General features: G+C 33.5%; 1 pseudogene; it reads left to right on the forward strand.

The window, feature by feature from the left end:
- The first annotated feature begins 6,071 nt into the window (after positions 1-6,071).
- On the forward strand, positions 6,072-6,841 carry LOC112907829 (pre-mRNA-splicing regulator WTAP-like; annotated as a pseudogene).
- The last annotated feature ends 9,967 nt before the right edge of the window (positions 6,842-16,808 follow it).

A 16,808-nucleotide genomic window follows, 5' to 3' on the forward strand; every position in this document is an offset into this window, starting at 1 on the left:
ATGTTGACAAATCAAATTCCAATAAAAAATATACCAAAAAAAAAGAAGAGGCAAAAAGTTTCTAGAGAGTTACAGTAAAGGAGATAAACAATAAAAACAATTCTGCCAAAATTATTAAGTCAATAGAAGAAAATGGTATTGAAAATTATTCATTCAAGAGAAATTTCTTGAATGAAAGCTCAAATATACATATTTAAAAAGCACACACACATTAGGTATTGAAGCCAAATCCAAAATGTTCAATAATGGGACATATCAGAGTGAAATTATTGGGATTTCATAATAATAAAAAATATTTTGGACATCCACATAAAAAGATCAAGTGCTTTTAAGGGGAAGAAAATCTGATTGAACTCATAATTCTTTAAAGGAACATTTCATTCTAAAATGGATTGCAGTGATCTTTTTGGATATCTAGTTTTTCTACCAACCAACAGTGTCTTTCTAGAATAAAGGGAACAAAAAAGACAATAAAAATGCAAAACCTCTGGGAGTATTGGTCTTAGAAACCCTTCCAAAGAATGACATAGACAAGTAGTGAAGATATGAAAAAGATTTATCATATGTTCTGGAAGTGAGCATTTAAGGTTGTTAAAAATCCACGAATGAAAGATGGCAATGAGGGCAATAGAACTGGATACAGTTCTTTTGGTACTTTGTACCCAAAGTATATAAATAAAAGTAAGAAAAACAGATAATGGATAGAATAAATAAAAAGTAGAATGGTATGCCTTACAGATATTAACTTAGAATGAAAAAAATCAATCGGATACTTAGAAAGAAAATGTAAAAGATCTTTCCATGTAAATCTAATGCCTGTTGAACCAATACACAGTATCTTACACAACAGGGGAGAATGTGAATTTATAAGATAATAATGTGAAAATAATTAATAAGCCAGACTACTGAATACCAAAAGCAAATAATACAATATAATTATGTGACATATATAACATATAAAACAAACATTTTAATAGGTGAGATATTCTCTTTCTATTTCTTAATATGACCAGCATACTTGGTCTCAGTTCGGTAATTGCATGCGTGTATGTTGTAATATATAATGCATATAATTATACAACATTTTATTAATTTCATATTAACTCCCTGACTTCATTATTTTCCATTGTTCCCCTTGCTCATTCACTCCAGTTACATAGAATTCTTTAGGTTTCTCAAACACCCTCAGGATCTCCATCGTTTCTGTTACACAAAGAGGTAGAGTAAAAGGGTAGGAGGACAAAGCATAGCCATTGGGAGAAACTGGGGAAATGCATTTTGAAGGGAATTATCATCTTTTCTTGCCCCAGTACTGTATAGCATCAAACAGAGTTATTCTAGTTCTAATTAACTGATATTTGCTCATTTCTAGTTTCTATGTTACTGCCAGAGTCAAATGCCTTCAAAATTAATGCAATTTTGTTACATCTTTACTTAAAATCTCCTTTACTTAAAATTACCCAAGTAAATGAAGTCTAACATGAAAAAAGCACATGATCTGAGTTTTCTAACTATATTTGGACCCAGCCTAATCTAATATCTACATTTCCAAAACACTACATCAACTTTTTACCTAACACATAACCTGTATTACAAACATACCAAACATAAGATTTCAATAAAAAGTACCAGGATTTTAAAATGTTCCTTCCATCTCTTCTCCTTATAATTTATTCCCTTTTTTACTCATTAGCTGTGTACTATCATTTTCAAGTACAAGCTTATTCCTCACCATTGTGTGCTCCTGTGCACATGGCTAAAAGTCTAAATAGTCATGAAATAAAAGGAAAGTGAGTTTGCATATCAGTATTCACTTCTTTTTAAAATATTTATTTATTTTAGAGAGAGAAAGAGTGACAGTGAGAGGGGCAGAGGAAGAAGGGATCTTAAGCAGATTTCTTGCTGAGTATGGAGCCCTAGGCAGGACTCAATCTCATGATCCCAAGGTTGTCACCTAAGCCAAACCCAGAGTATAATGGTTAACCCAACGGAATATTACCCCTCAATATTCATTTATAAAACCTCATGTTCATGGAGAGGAAGGGATGGTACCCTAATCAATCTCTCTTTAGGCACATTGCAGAGTGCTTGGCACATAGTTAATGTGTAGCAAATATTGATTAGATAAACAATTCCCCAAATGAATGAGACCGTATAATGTTAGAGCACTGGGTGTTATGCTATATGCTGGCAAATTGAACTCCCCCCCCAAAATTTTAAAAAATAAATAATAAAAAATGATCAGATAAACAAATAATAGATGAAAGATGGAAGAATGTTACACAAATTCATATGGGCTAAATTTTCATTAGGATGATCTAAGAGAATTTTTGCTGAGTTGGTATGTAAACTGAATCATGGAAATGGAAGATTATTCAAATAAAAGAAAAAGTATGCCAAATTAGCAAAGAGAAAAAGAAAATCTGAAGCGACACTAGAAAATATTAAGAATATGAAACTTACCTCTATTTTGGAATATTAATGCTAAGGACGTTAGAGATTAAAAAAAAAAATCAGGTAGCCTGCAATAAACCCAGAAATGTCACAAATATATTCAGAGAAATAGAAATTTAATATAAGACTCAATTTGAGATAAATTTAGTTTTCTAGAAATTATAAGTAGAGAGAAAATAACTTACTGTTATTTTAAGGAAAACAGTAAGAATATAAATATTAGAACCATTCTTATTCTGCTGAAGTGTTAAAATACAGCAATGATATACTCCATAATCAATTTTTTTAGAATGAGTGTCTTAACCATAAGTCTAAGTTAAGTGGTTTAAAAAAAACAATGACATTATTGCATTTTAATTTCTATTCAACCTCTACAACACCATAACACAATATATGGTTATTTGTGCTTTTTCTTGAGATATGGAAATTTCACTTTTCAGGCTAAATAAAAAATATCCATTAAATTCTCTCTTAATTTATAAATATGCTCATAATTTTCTTTAATTATATCACATGCAAAGTTGTACAGCTTAATAGAAAGTGCAATATATTCTTCATATCTTTACCATAGGTAAAGATAAAATAAAATAAATAACTTTTGGTGACTGTTTCTTGCATCCAAAAGCCATCTTCTTCATGAGAACAAGGATCATGTTGTTTATCTTTGCATTTCAATGCTTACTCCAGTGACCTGAACACTGAATATACTCAAACAGTGAAAAAGAAATGACAATGAATAGCATTTATTAAGATTTTATTTTGTTCTATGCAGTATACATTGTGTAAATCACCACTTTTAATTTTAGCAACAGTTGATGTGATGAGTACCAGAATCTTTCTCTTTTTTACAGAAGAAATTGAGGATGAAAGATGTCAGTTAAAAAAAGAAAACTTGGGCAGCCCCAGTGGCCCAGCGGTTTAGCGCCACCTTCAGCCCGGAGTGTGATCCTGGAGACCCGGGATCCAGTCCCACGTCGGGCTCCCTGCATGGAGCCAGCTTCTCCCTCTGCCTGTGTCTCTGCCTCTCTCTTTCTCTCTGTGTCTGTCGTGAATAAATAAATAGAAGCTTAAACAAACAAACAAACAAACAAAAAAACAAAAAACCCTCTTCCTTAGAAGAGTCACATCACTGGTAAATAGGTAATTTAAAATTTAACTCTAGGCAGGCTAGCTCTCAAATATGGGGGCCAGCAGTTATATATCTTATATAAGTTTTAGATTTTTAGTCCAGGTATAAAGTCAGTATATGTCACACATATTTGATTTCAAATTGTTTCAATATTTATTTAGCAGTAATTAAATTTGAATTTATACATAATCTATCTGTATGTAGTACCTGTTGAGAAACAATTCTCCCTGGGTCTGATGTTTTTGTATGTATTGTGAGCAAAGCACTGGCTGTTGCTCTTACAGAATTTTAGCAAGGATATTTTCATAACAAATGGCCTTGAAGATAGAAATATTGTCACTTCTGGAACAAAAGGAAGGTGTATTAATTTCCAATTAGAAGAGATTTGAACTCTCTAAACACAGAGTTCCTTTCCCATAATATAATCCATCCTAAGTGTGCAGTTATCATCTGGCTCTTTTTGTGTCTCCCCATAAAAATTGAGACACAGGGACCTAACAAAAATAAAATGAATACTCTGGTAGCTACTACTATTGATTAGTAGTAAACTGTCAATCATTGACTCAGGAATCTACCAACATGTATAAAACCATGACAAGCAAATTCATTAAGTTGTACATGGTATAAAGTCATAGACATTTTTAAAGTTCCTAACATATATATTGTGTGATTTTTATTACATATTATTAAGTGACTTATTTTTTAAGAAAGAAATTAGCTGATTTGTCAAATATTTTAAAATATTTTAAAGACTCAAGAATTTTTTTTAAGATTTTATTTATTTATTCATGAGAGACCAGAGAAAGAGAAAGGCAGAAACACAGGCAGAGAGAGAAGCAGGCTCCATGCAGAGAGCTGGACGTGAGACTTGATTCCAAGTCCCCAGGAACATGCCCTGGATGAAGGCAGCACTAAACCGCTGAGCTACCCAGGCTTCCCAAGACCCAAGATTTAAATAATCAGAGGAATCCATGAAAACTAATCATAGTTATATTTATTTTTCAAATACTTCAAATTCTTAAATATTCCATCTATTCCTGATCATCTTTAATATACACTTGGCTGGTAATGAATATTTTTAAAACATTAGATCAGCTGTTCACCACAGGGGCCAATCTGTCTCCTGGAGAATATTTGACAACCTCTGGAAATATCTTTGGTACACACTGCTTGAGTTATATACATTCATTGCTTGTCTCAACTGAGAGTGGTGGTGGTTACTACTGGCATTTAATGAATATAGACCAGGGATGCTATTAAACATCCTATACTGTACAGGACAACCTCCCATAATGAATTGTTTTGTCCCAAATGTCAATTATGGTAATGTTGAGAACTTTTCACCTCTGAATTTGAGAGATCCAAGTCAATTTTCTTAATGATAAGAATTAGCCTGCATATAAAATTAGAAAAATATATCTTTACATTTATCTATCATATGTCTATAATACAGTATTTCATGAAAATGAAGCCATAACATAAACAAGAGTGAATAATCAACAGAGAACCAATGTCTCAATCATTTCAAAATTTTTAGGATGTACCTAATTTGGATATATTAGAGGAATATAGTGAAGCTTTTTAAAAATTATTTTTGATAATGAGATATAACCAAAAATGTTTATACAGAGAACAAATTTTTGAGGTGCCTGAGTGGTACAGTCAGTTAAGCAGCCAACTCTTGATTTTGGCTCGGGTCATGATCTCAGAGTGCTGGGATCCAGCTGCATGTCAGGCTCCTTTCTCAGTGGGGACTCTATTTCAAGATTTTCTCCCTCCCCTTCTGCCCATCCCCCAACTTGCTCACTTTCTCAAATAAGTAAATAAATATATTTTTTAAAAGAACAAACTTTTATCATGTATGTGAATGGGGGTGGATGGGTATGAACATTAAAATAACAAATTACCCTGTATTTGGTTACTTAAGTCTATGCTGTTACTATAGAAACAGCAGTACTATATATCTATTTGTTATTATAATCTATCAAGGAAATTCTGACATTCTTTAATTTGTATACATTTCAAAATTGTAATATTGTGTTTGAATATTGCCTGCTTTATAGAGCAATAGTTAAGCATCCATGACTTTACAAGTTACAGTTATAAAATTATGACTACTATATGTATATGTATATGAATATGTAAGTATGCATGCATATATACACAACTGCTCACACATAATTAGCTAACATAACTGAACATCAGTATCATAGGGTCAAATAAAATTTGTCAAAATTGATCTAATTGAAATAGTATTATCTGGTTCACAATTGTGGACTGTCTTTTTTGTTTTTTTCTAACAGTGTCTTCATTCACATCACCCAGTGTTAGTAAGATCCATCTACATATAATTAGAACATTTATTTTTCAGGGGAAAATTAATGTTGTTTTAAAGACACTAAAAAGAAATCTGACATAGAAAGAGGAGTGGAGGGGCTGTAGCAGAAGGAGGAGTTAGGGGGGGCCCAGAGTAGCACGGTCTGGTGGCATGGGTTGCAAGCAGCCATTGCTGCCTTTGGCCTATGTAGCTGGCACTGGTGGGGCCTCCGTCTGGAGAGGATTCTTGCTGACCAACAAAGAACTTCTTCTTATAAAGGTTTAACTGACTTCAAAATTATGGTATGAGATGATTTATTTCTAAGATGGAAACAGTATGAAGTATATGTCCAAGATTTGGAGGACAAGTACACAGATCTCAATTATAATGATATAATTGGCTTAAGAAAAACTAAAGCAGCAACCAGAATGTGCACACAGGGAAAACATCCTTGTAATGGTGACCAGCAACCAAGGAGCAAAAGATATAAGAGTGTACTACTCAGATCCAGTAAGTCAAGCAAGTCCAACAGCCTAACATTTCCCAACTGAGACCAACAATGGTAGACCCAGCAATCAACTTGCTTTTCCTAAAAACAAAAGATAAACTGGAACAGAAAATAACTAGAAATAACTGAGTACCTAGAAGTCAATGCCTGATAGGTAAACAAACATACTTCCCAATCAAGACTTCCCTGACCATCCCCCTGGGAAAAAACTGTGGTGGGAGAACCAACTACTTCTTTTCACAGCAAGACTTAGACTTTTTGGGTCAAAAAATCCACATTCTTGTACTTTCCAGCTTGAAATAGTTCATGTAAAACTTACCAGATGAACCTTGTGTTTTGCACTTTTTTCTCTTCTCCTTCCCCTTGCTTCAGAGGTCTGATGGTGTGGGACTATTCTGAAGAAGTGGCCACTTCCAAAAAATTTCCCTTCTAGAACATGTAGATACCTGACAAAAATGTAGTAAAGAGAAATTATGAATCAAAATAGTATTTAAACATGCATTAAATCTACTGAATAAATTTAAACTTTCTATCTAGTTGTTATGGCTAATGAAAAATATTTTTTGATGGCAATAGAATAGATCTAAAACATTATATTAGTTTCAGGCATACAATGTAATGATTAAATATTTGGAAATATTGCAAAATGATCACCACAATGAGTCTAGTTAACATTAGTTGCCATACATTGTTATTTTTTCATGATGAGAATCTTTAAGATCTACTCTTTAGCAACTTTCAAACACACAGTATAACTGTAGAAAATGTATTGTATTATCACATCATGGCTGACTTATTTTATAAGAAACAAATATCTATACCAGAAAACATGAATAAGTGAAAAGTGAGTTTTTTTTTAAATAACTACATTTTCAAAGCAATTAAGAAACTTGAGATATCAGGTCAGGAACAAGCAGGGATGTCCACTCTCACCATTGCTATTTAACATAGTACTGGAAGTCCTAGCCTCAGTAATTAGACAACACAAAGAAATAAAAGAGATCCAAATTGATAAGAAAAAAGTCATATTTCCACTCCTCACAGATGACATGATAGTCTATATAGAAAACCCAATGGGCACTTGGGTGCCCCAGTTAGTTAAGTGTCTGCCTTCAGCTCAGGTCATGATCCCATGGTCCTGGGATCAAGTTCTGCACTAGGCTCCCTGCTCAGTGGGGAGCCTGCTTCTCCCTCTCCCTGCTGTTCCCCCTGTTTGTACTCTCTTTCTCTCTGCTAAATAAATAAATAAATAAATAAATAAATAAATAAATAAAATCTTTAAAGGAAAAAGAAGAGAAAAAGACCCTAGCAAAAAATTGCTGGAACTGATATACAAATTCAGCAAAGTCACGGGATACAAAATCAGCATACAGAGATTTGTTTCATTTCTATGCATCAATAATGAAGCAGCAGAAAGCGAAAACAATGAATCAATCCTATTCACAATTGCACCCAAAACCATATGATACCTAGGAATAAATCCCAATAAAGAGGTAAAGGGTTTATACACTGAAAACAATTAAAACACCTCTGGAAGAAATTGAAGAGGACAAAAAAATGGAAAAAAATTCCATGCTCATGGATTAGATGAACAAATATTGTTAAAATGTCTATTCTACCTAAAGTAGTCTAAAGATAAAGTGCAATACCAATCAAAATAGCACCAGCATTTTTCACAGAGCTAGAACAAACAATCCTAAAGTATGTATAGAACCACAAAAGATCCTCAATAACCAAAATAATCTTTAAAAAGAAAAGAAAAGCTGGAGGCATCACAGTCCTAGACTTTAGGTTATATTAAAAAGCTGTAATCATCAAGACAGTATGGTACTGGCACAAAAACAGACATACAGACTAATGGAACAAAATGGAAAAAGTGGGCCTACCACTATTTGTCCAACTAATCTTTGACAAAGTAGGAAAGAATATCCACATGAACAAAAGACAGTCTCTTCAACAAATGGGGTTGGGAAAACTGTACAGGTACATGTAAAAGAATGAAATTAAACTACTCTCTTATACCCTACACAAAAATAAATTCAAAATGGATAAAAGACCTAAATATAAGACAGGAAACCATAAAAATCCTATAGAGGAGAACACAGCAGCAACCTCTTTAACCCTGGCTGTATTAACTTCTTGCTAGACCTGTCTCCTGAGACAAAGGAACAGAAGCAAAAATGAACTATTGGAACTTCATCAAGATAAAAACCTTCTGCACAGTGAAGGAAACTGTCAATGAAACAAACAGACACCCGGCAGAATGGGAGAAGATATTTGGAAATGACATATCTGATAAAGGGTTAGTATCCCAAATCTATAAAGAACTTATCGAACTTAATATATTTTAGAGCAACTCACTGCACACCATCATTCATATATCTCCACTGAGTGCTCTTATTATATTTCTTTCTTTCTATATTAACATAATTGTCTAAAAGTATCAGACAATGCCTTATTGCCTGATGCCATTCCTTTTCCTTTTCACCATGTGGTGTTTGATAATCATCAAGATACTCTGCAAAGTTAGAGTTATTTCCTATCTTCCTTGGGGATCCTCCAGCACCAGCCTTCTCTCATAATAGGTAGTTACATCTGTATGCTCTATGCAATTGTTTAATTGCATCCAAAATATGTAGCTCAAACTTTTCAGAAGCATGAGAGAGTTGAATGCTGTATTAGATTGTGCCCTGGTGAAACCTGTGTTTTCCACTAAAGAGTAAACATAATAGAAATGAATCAGTCAGCCAACAGATGAAAGTCTGTTTGCCACATGACTATTATTAAATGTTTCCTGGAAGATATCTTCCTGGGATCCTGTGTTCTTCTATTATCAAAATTATTTCTTAACTGTTTCAGGTGATCAGCCACACCTAGGACATCAAACAATGTGTCCATTGCCAAACTCACTATGTTTAATGAATGTTTTTCTTTCCAATATATTAGCCTACTTTTGGGTTATAAATTTTAATTATGCATTTTAATCATTCCAAATCTGTGATGAGAAGCAGTGCATTACCTTCATTTAAAGCCCTTTATTTTAAGGTGCTGCAGATAATAAAACCTAAACCACTCTTGACAACAAATCTTGGATACAACTTTCTTTTTTTCCTCATTAATGTACAAGTTAGGGAAAACACTGTCTAATGATGAGTTCCAGAAATTCTGTCTGTGCAATTTTCAGAGAACCTGCCTCAGTGTTCATTCTACCATAAATGTTCACTGTGGCTAAATGTTGATATCTGCTGATTCTTTCTCACTGGTTCTACTGAGGAAATTAAAGTGTCTTTCATAGAATATATAGATTTTTTTAAAGTATTTTATTTATTTATTCATGAGAGACACAGAGAGACAGAGAGAGAGAGAGGCAGAGACACAGGCAGAGGAAGAAGCAGGCTCTATGCAGGAAGTCTGACGTGGGACCCGATCCTGAGTCTCCAGGATCAGGCCCTGGGCTGAAGGTGGCGCTAAACCGCTGAGCCACTGGGGTTGCCCCAATATAGATTTTTTTTTTTTAATTGGAGCCTTGAATTGTATCTATTTGAATATACCAATATTTTTGGAAATATGCAGTTTGATTTTCAGTTATATTTCTGATTATCTATTTCTATCCAGATAAATTTAAAACAAAAAAAAATTTAAAGGTGTAGAGTGGAAAATTTTGTAAATGTTTCCTTTTCCAAAATATCTCAGGCATTATTTCCTTAGATTTCTATTAGATCTTTTATCATTTATACAGACTTATAAACTTAAATCTTAGTTTTTATTTTTATTATACAATTAAAAAAATTTTTTTTGCTCTATCAAAAACTGCATTAAATTTAACTCAACAGGAAAAAAATATGTCTATCAGACATCATATTTTAGGCCACAGATATATAAAATATTTAACCCATGCATTTTTTTATATTTCTCCAAATAATTACAAGTAACTATTTTACTGAATTATATCTACAATCATGGAGCAAATAAAATAAATAAATTTTAAAATCTGATAGGTTAATAAAGAAATAAACATTTATATTTCATGATCAAATATGATGGAACTTTTTTTTTTAAGATGGAAGCCTTTTATAAAATTTGTGTTGGTTATAGGACTTAAAGACATATACAGAAATGTATTGCTTTATTATTTTATGTAGAATCTTTATAATAATAGATTGCATTATAAGTGAGTACAGTACACGTTATTCCCTACACTTTAGAGAGACAGAGGAAGTATGCGGATGGAAATGCTTCCTTGGGTAGGGATTATAGACACCGGGTCTAACTGAAACAGTGTATGGGATTCACCACATCTGGGCCCAGTGCATTAACTATAAAATGGGGATGTGATATCTACATGACAGGATTGTTTTAACAATAGGTCCTGGGCTTTCCATAGCACAGGTGCTATACAAGTGTTAATTCTCTTGCTTAACATAATGAGTATGTACTATTTTAGGGAGCGATACTCTGTCTACCCATGGGTATCATCACAGGAATGGCCGTAAAGTTTTGCAACATGAATTCTACAACTCAGTTTTATACAGAGTATAATCTTTAGGGCCTTAGCTCCCCTTTAGCTGGAATATATTATAAAGGTATTTTGATTGTTCCCTCCACACAATTTTAATCATCAGTCATAGCTTTTTGTTTCCTTCTTTGTATTACTATTTAAATAACAGTTAAACTTTAGTGAGGGATTTTCTAAGAATAGTCAATACATAAATAATAAATTACAAAATATCCATGTTTGAATATACGACATGATTTTGACTAAGCTGCCTTTTATTTAAGATTATCCTAAAACAGGGAACCCTGGGTGGCGCAGCGGTTTGGCGCCTGCCTTTGGCCCAGGGCGTGATCCTGGAGACCCGGGATCGAATCCCACGTCAGGCTCCCGGTGCATGGAGCCTGCTTCTCCCTCTGCCATTGTCTCTGCCCCTCTCTCTCTCTGTATGACTATCATAAATAAAAATAAAAAATAAAAAAAAGATTATCCTAAAACAGTTACTAAATGTGCTGTAAACTACATCACCCATTTTGCTACAAATCAAACCAATTCCATTCATTTACTGAAATGTTCTACATAAATCAATAGTTCTGTAAATAAACATGGATAGTAAATTAAAACCTCACATATTGATAAAGTAAATGCAGAAGTGGTAGGACTAATTATGGAGCTGCATGACATAAAACTGCTTCATAGCAATAACAAAACCTATGGTTAGAAAGTTTTGGTGCAGCAAATTCATCAAACCTTTAATAATGGAAACAAAAACTTTAAAAGGATGTCAGAACCAAGGCCACCATCTGAATATGAAACATAATAATCAATGCTATAAAATTATCTTCCTGTAAGAGTAAATGTCGTATTTTGACATTTGAGAAATGGCTATATTTAATCAGAAGGACTTTGTATACTCTATTACAGAAGGGTGAATCTCAATTTGGTTATAATTTGGATGACTAAATAGCAATTGTATAAGGAAAATGACTGTAGTTTTCATAGACCTCTAACTTCTAATGTTCATTTGGTTTTGGTTCTGTATTTCAGGTTGTCTCCAGAATTACTTGAAGAGGAGGTGCACATGGTCAATTAATACAGATATTACATTTACATTTTTATTTTTTATTTTTAAAGATTTTACTTATTTATTTGAGAGAGGGAAAGTGAGAGGGAGAAGCAGACTCCCTGCTGAACAGAGAGCCCTACAGGAGGCTCAACTCAGGGATCTCAGGACTCTGAGATCATGACCTGAGCTGAAGGAAGACACTTAACAGACTGAGATACCCAGGTGCCCCACCATTTGCATTTTTAAAGTAGAAGTTTGAAGTATCAGGCTTGAGGAGTTAATCAGAAAGAACCCATTGGTTCCTTTGTCCAGGTGCTGTGATTAACAATCTATCTTCTGTGTATCTACTGATTAACCTTGTTATCAGGTTACCTTCTGTAATTTTCAACAAAGTGAGACTTATAACTTTGGTTCTTTAGCTCAATAACCTGGTGACAAACCTGGTCTTTATCTGCCAAGTACAATCCACAAAGGTAATAGTGGTCATTTATCTGGCATCATACTTTAAATGAAAAAGTAGGTATTCTTCACGATGAATGAGTTTATGCATTGTTTGTATTTATATTACAAATATATTATTTACATGTATTTATATTATTTTACTTATAAGCATTAATTGAAGGATTTAAGAGAAATTATGAAAAGAATCATAATTTGCTTATCATCTTCCCATACCCTTCAACAAAATCGATAAATTGAAATGATATCCATTTTTAAAAATCCTTTACTCTTTAGATCTATTCCTTACATACAGGCAGTTGAATGAAGAATACTATATTTACTATATAGTAAAGAATACTATATTTAAATTTTTCACTGAAATTCATATTATATCCAACTCATTTGTATAGTGTATGCTTTTGAGATAACAGATCATACTGCCCTGGTATCAACATAGGACTAAATGGAGGTCATCTGTAAGAATGTGTAGACAATAGGATTGCACTGTTTTCTCCACTGTATCAGAGATTAAGATGACACACTAGCTCGCGAATTCCCAAGTAAGAAATTACAAGTTAAAAAGTATACTGTGGTGATGTGTTTTCTTCTTCTTAGTAACCTAACTTAAGCTTATTTGGTTGTGTTAATTTAAGTAATAGGTCTTTGTTTTCAACATGCTAATGCAAATGCGCACTTTTGAACTGTAATGTTAATTGGAATGGAAATGCCAAAAAATTTAAGTGTTATCTCCTGCTAAAAAAATTATTTTATAAGTAATATTTACTTTAACAAAATGTGAAAAATTAGAATCTGGATTTAGATCTATCTGTGCAACTAATGTTCAGGATAGGGTTTAAGAGTAAGAGGTCTAAAAAAAAAAGAGTAAGAGGTCTGAGTATGAATCTCAACTCTTCATTTATTGTTGATAGCACTGTGCAAAAGAAATAAACCAAACAGACAAAAAAGATATTTTCAAAGTGTTTCATTGAGTACAATATATATAATGTGCAGTAAACATATATTAAGGTGGCCATTATTTAATCGGGTAATCCAGTTAAGAAGATTTACAGATTTACAGTAATAATTTTAAGATAACAAAAATATTACTTGTGTTAAGTTTTTACACCCTTTTTTCATGATTTCTGGCTGGGATTTCTCATGGCATTGCACGGACAGAGTGGTTTTGGACAGAGGATCCTCTCAAAGACTTCTTTAGTCATATCTGGTTCTGAAGTGGGAAGACCTGAACATCTAGGAGCTGGAGGGTATTATACTCCTTGGGTGTCTCTATCTCTGTTTTCTCTATGGTCTTTCCAACAAGGAAATTTCAGGGGAGTCAAACATTCTGCAAAGATACTCAGAGCTCCACGGGCATAAATCCTAATGCAGAAAGATCTAAGAGAAACTTGTTTGCAAATGTCGAACAGCGTCACTTCCACTACTCCTTTATGTGAGTCAGTATGCTGGCCCATTTTTGAAAAGGGAGAAGTTAGACTCCAGCTTTTGTGAAAGGAGTGCCCAAAAAAAAAAAAAAATGCTGACAAGTTTTAAAATCACCACTGTCTGCCATCTGCCCACAAATTATTTATATTCTTTCTATGTTCACAATAAACTTTCCTCCCCTCAACTGACCAGTGAAGTTGTATCTTTTATAGCATCAGGCATAGCCTCAGATTCCAAGATCTTTTCAATCAGGTTCAGGTATGGAAGAGGCTGAGTGGATAACATTCAGCAACTTAAGTACAGTTCCTCACGTGAGAGCCTTGATCGAAAGAGGCATCTATGCTCTCCACCCCCACCAAACCAAAGAGACAACAGTGGAAAAGAATAGGGAAGTGCTATAGTCTCTTCTGCCTAAAATGAGGATGTGAGGGAAAACAGAAGCCAAACAGGAGTCACTGTGGTAGTAGAAGGCAACATTTTTAAAGAATGTTGGAGCATAACTTTCATTTATTTCCAAAAGTATAAACCAGAAATCAGAAATATATATACTATCAGATAAGAAAGAAAATTGAAGACTATTTGGATATCTGTTCCTTAAATTTAGTTCCTGGACTAGATGCTTCAGAATAATCCTAGATACTTAAAAACACAGATGTCTACATTTCAGCACAGTTCTAATGAAGCATATATTTTATTTGGAACCTGGTTATTTCATTTTTTAGCAAGGCCAAGAGGTAATGATTTTGTAAATTACAGAGATATGTTGAATGGAGTTAATGCTTATATTTCATCGATAAAAAACAAATGAAGGAGAAAATTAAAGTTTTAACAAGTGTAAATTCTATATAAAAACAATAGAGTAATATTTGGAACAAACCAGATCATGTTGGTGGGTAATTTTTTTAATGTAATAGGGTAATTTAAATCTCATTAATTTTTGTTGGTTATTAAATTTGGGATGAAAAGAGCTAAAAGTAAGGAAAAACATTGAACTATATGAGATGATTACATAAATGTATGTCAGACAGGAAGGATCACTCTTGATTCCGAGAAAATTATATTGTTATCACAATTCATTGCTAATTTTAAAAATGAAAATAGATTTTAGTGCCAAAATACAAAATGGTTGGGATAATGTCTGTAGATGATAGCAGAGAAAGCTGTAAATCACAAAAACAGTCTAAGAAGTCAAAATAACTTATGTTTAAAGTGAATGTGAGGGGTACCTGGATGGCTTAGTTGGTGAAGCATCTGACTTTTGATTTTGGCTCAGGCCAGGACATGGAACCCATGTCAGGCTTAATAAAATCTTAAGTTTTCTCTTTCACTCTTCTTCTGACACCCCCCACACACACACACACACTTGTGTATAAAAGACAAAAAGTGAATGTGAAAGATATATAACAATTTATAAATAAATGCATTATTTTATGTAAAATTCTTAGCTCTTCAGTAGCACCAAAAATACACTGAAAAAAAGGTAACGATGCAGTACAGAAATTAAAATATATATATACATTTGTTAGGGGCACCTGGATGGCTCTAGTAGGTTAAGTCTCCACCTCTTGGTTTCAGTTCAGGTAACGATCTCAGGCATTGAGCTCCATACTCAGTGTAGAGTCTGCTTGCCCCTCTCCTTCCACCTCTGTTCCTTTCCCATGCTCCCTCGGCCTGTGTACTCTCACACATGCATGCTATCTCTCTCTCAAATAAATAAATAAAATCTTTTTAAAAAATTCATCGTATTTGTTCCAAATATCCAATGAGCCTGACAGTACTGAGAGGAGAAAAATCAGTTTCAGTCTTCCAGGAAAGTAGTAGATAAGTCTCATGGATACTATAGTAAATATAGTTTATGGACACAAGGAGAAAAATTAGAATCAATTTAATGTGCAACGTAGCTGGAAATACAGAAGTTGTATTTGACCTATGCCAAATAGAGAACAAGTAAAACCTAAGGCAATCTATTCTCTCTGGTTACAAAGAGTTGGTCTCAATGAATTTCCCAAAGACTTAATAAAGATATATAAAACAAACAAAGAGCAACAAACTCATCCTGGAAATTCACTGAAAAGTAGATTTCTAAGGATGAGTCATAGGACAACTGTAAGAATATGTGGAATCTTCAGTATGACTACAGATTACATGATTTGTAGGGAGGAAGTACAGCAAACCACTGTGAGATGGGCCAGATAAGAAGAATGGCAAAGAAAGGAAAGGGTTTGGCATCAATATTTGTAGCTTTATATGGAGAAATATTGAACATAAGCATGTCTGTTGAACAATAAAAACTGGATATGTTGGAAGATAATAAAGACATTAAGCATAAGACTTAATCCGATAACCTCAAAGTGTTTGAATTCAAGTGTTTGAATTCAGAATATTAAAGTTAATGTATAGAAATTGTTAAGTCTCATAAAAGGGAAAAAGAGGATTGTTTTTCTCAATCAGTAAGAGCAAAAGCCCTCGTATCAATAATAAATTAGCAGGAAGCATAAATGGGTCTTGCTCTAAATTTCATTAGCAAAACATAGTCCAGGAGTATACAGTTAATGTAGTTAAAACTTATAGTGGTCACCTGAGTATTTTTACCAATCTATATTGGTATAAATGTTTTCAAGATTGTGAAATTATTATATCAAAACCTAATTTTCATCTATTATTGGTTTCAGTCTCATTATAATCACCTGTGAAATTGAGGGTATTTGGTTAGAGCAATATTGTCTGTAGAAAGGGTCAAAAAACACTGTCATAAAAGCTGAAAAGTAGGGGAACCCTGGGTGGCTTAGTGGTTTGGTGCCTGCCTTCAGCCCAGGGCGTGATCCTGGAGTCCCAGGACGATTGAGTCCCACATAGGGCTCCCTCAGTGGAGCCTGCTTCTCCCTCTGCCTGTGTCTCTCCCTCTCTCTCTCTCTCTTTCTCTCACGAATAAATAAATAAAATCTTAAAAAAAAAGCT

This window comes from Vulpes vulpes, chromosome 6 (genome assembly GCF_048418805.1).
Source record: "Vulpes vulpes isolate BD-2025 chromosome 6, VulVul3, whole genome shotgun sequence".
Classification (NCBI taxonomy): Eukaryota; Metazoa; Chordata; class Mammalia; order Carnivora; family Canidae; genus Vulpes; species Vulpes vulpes.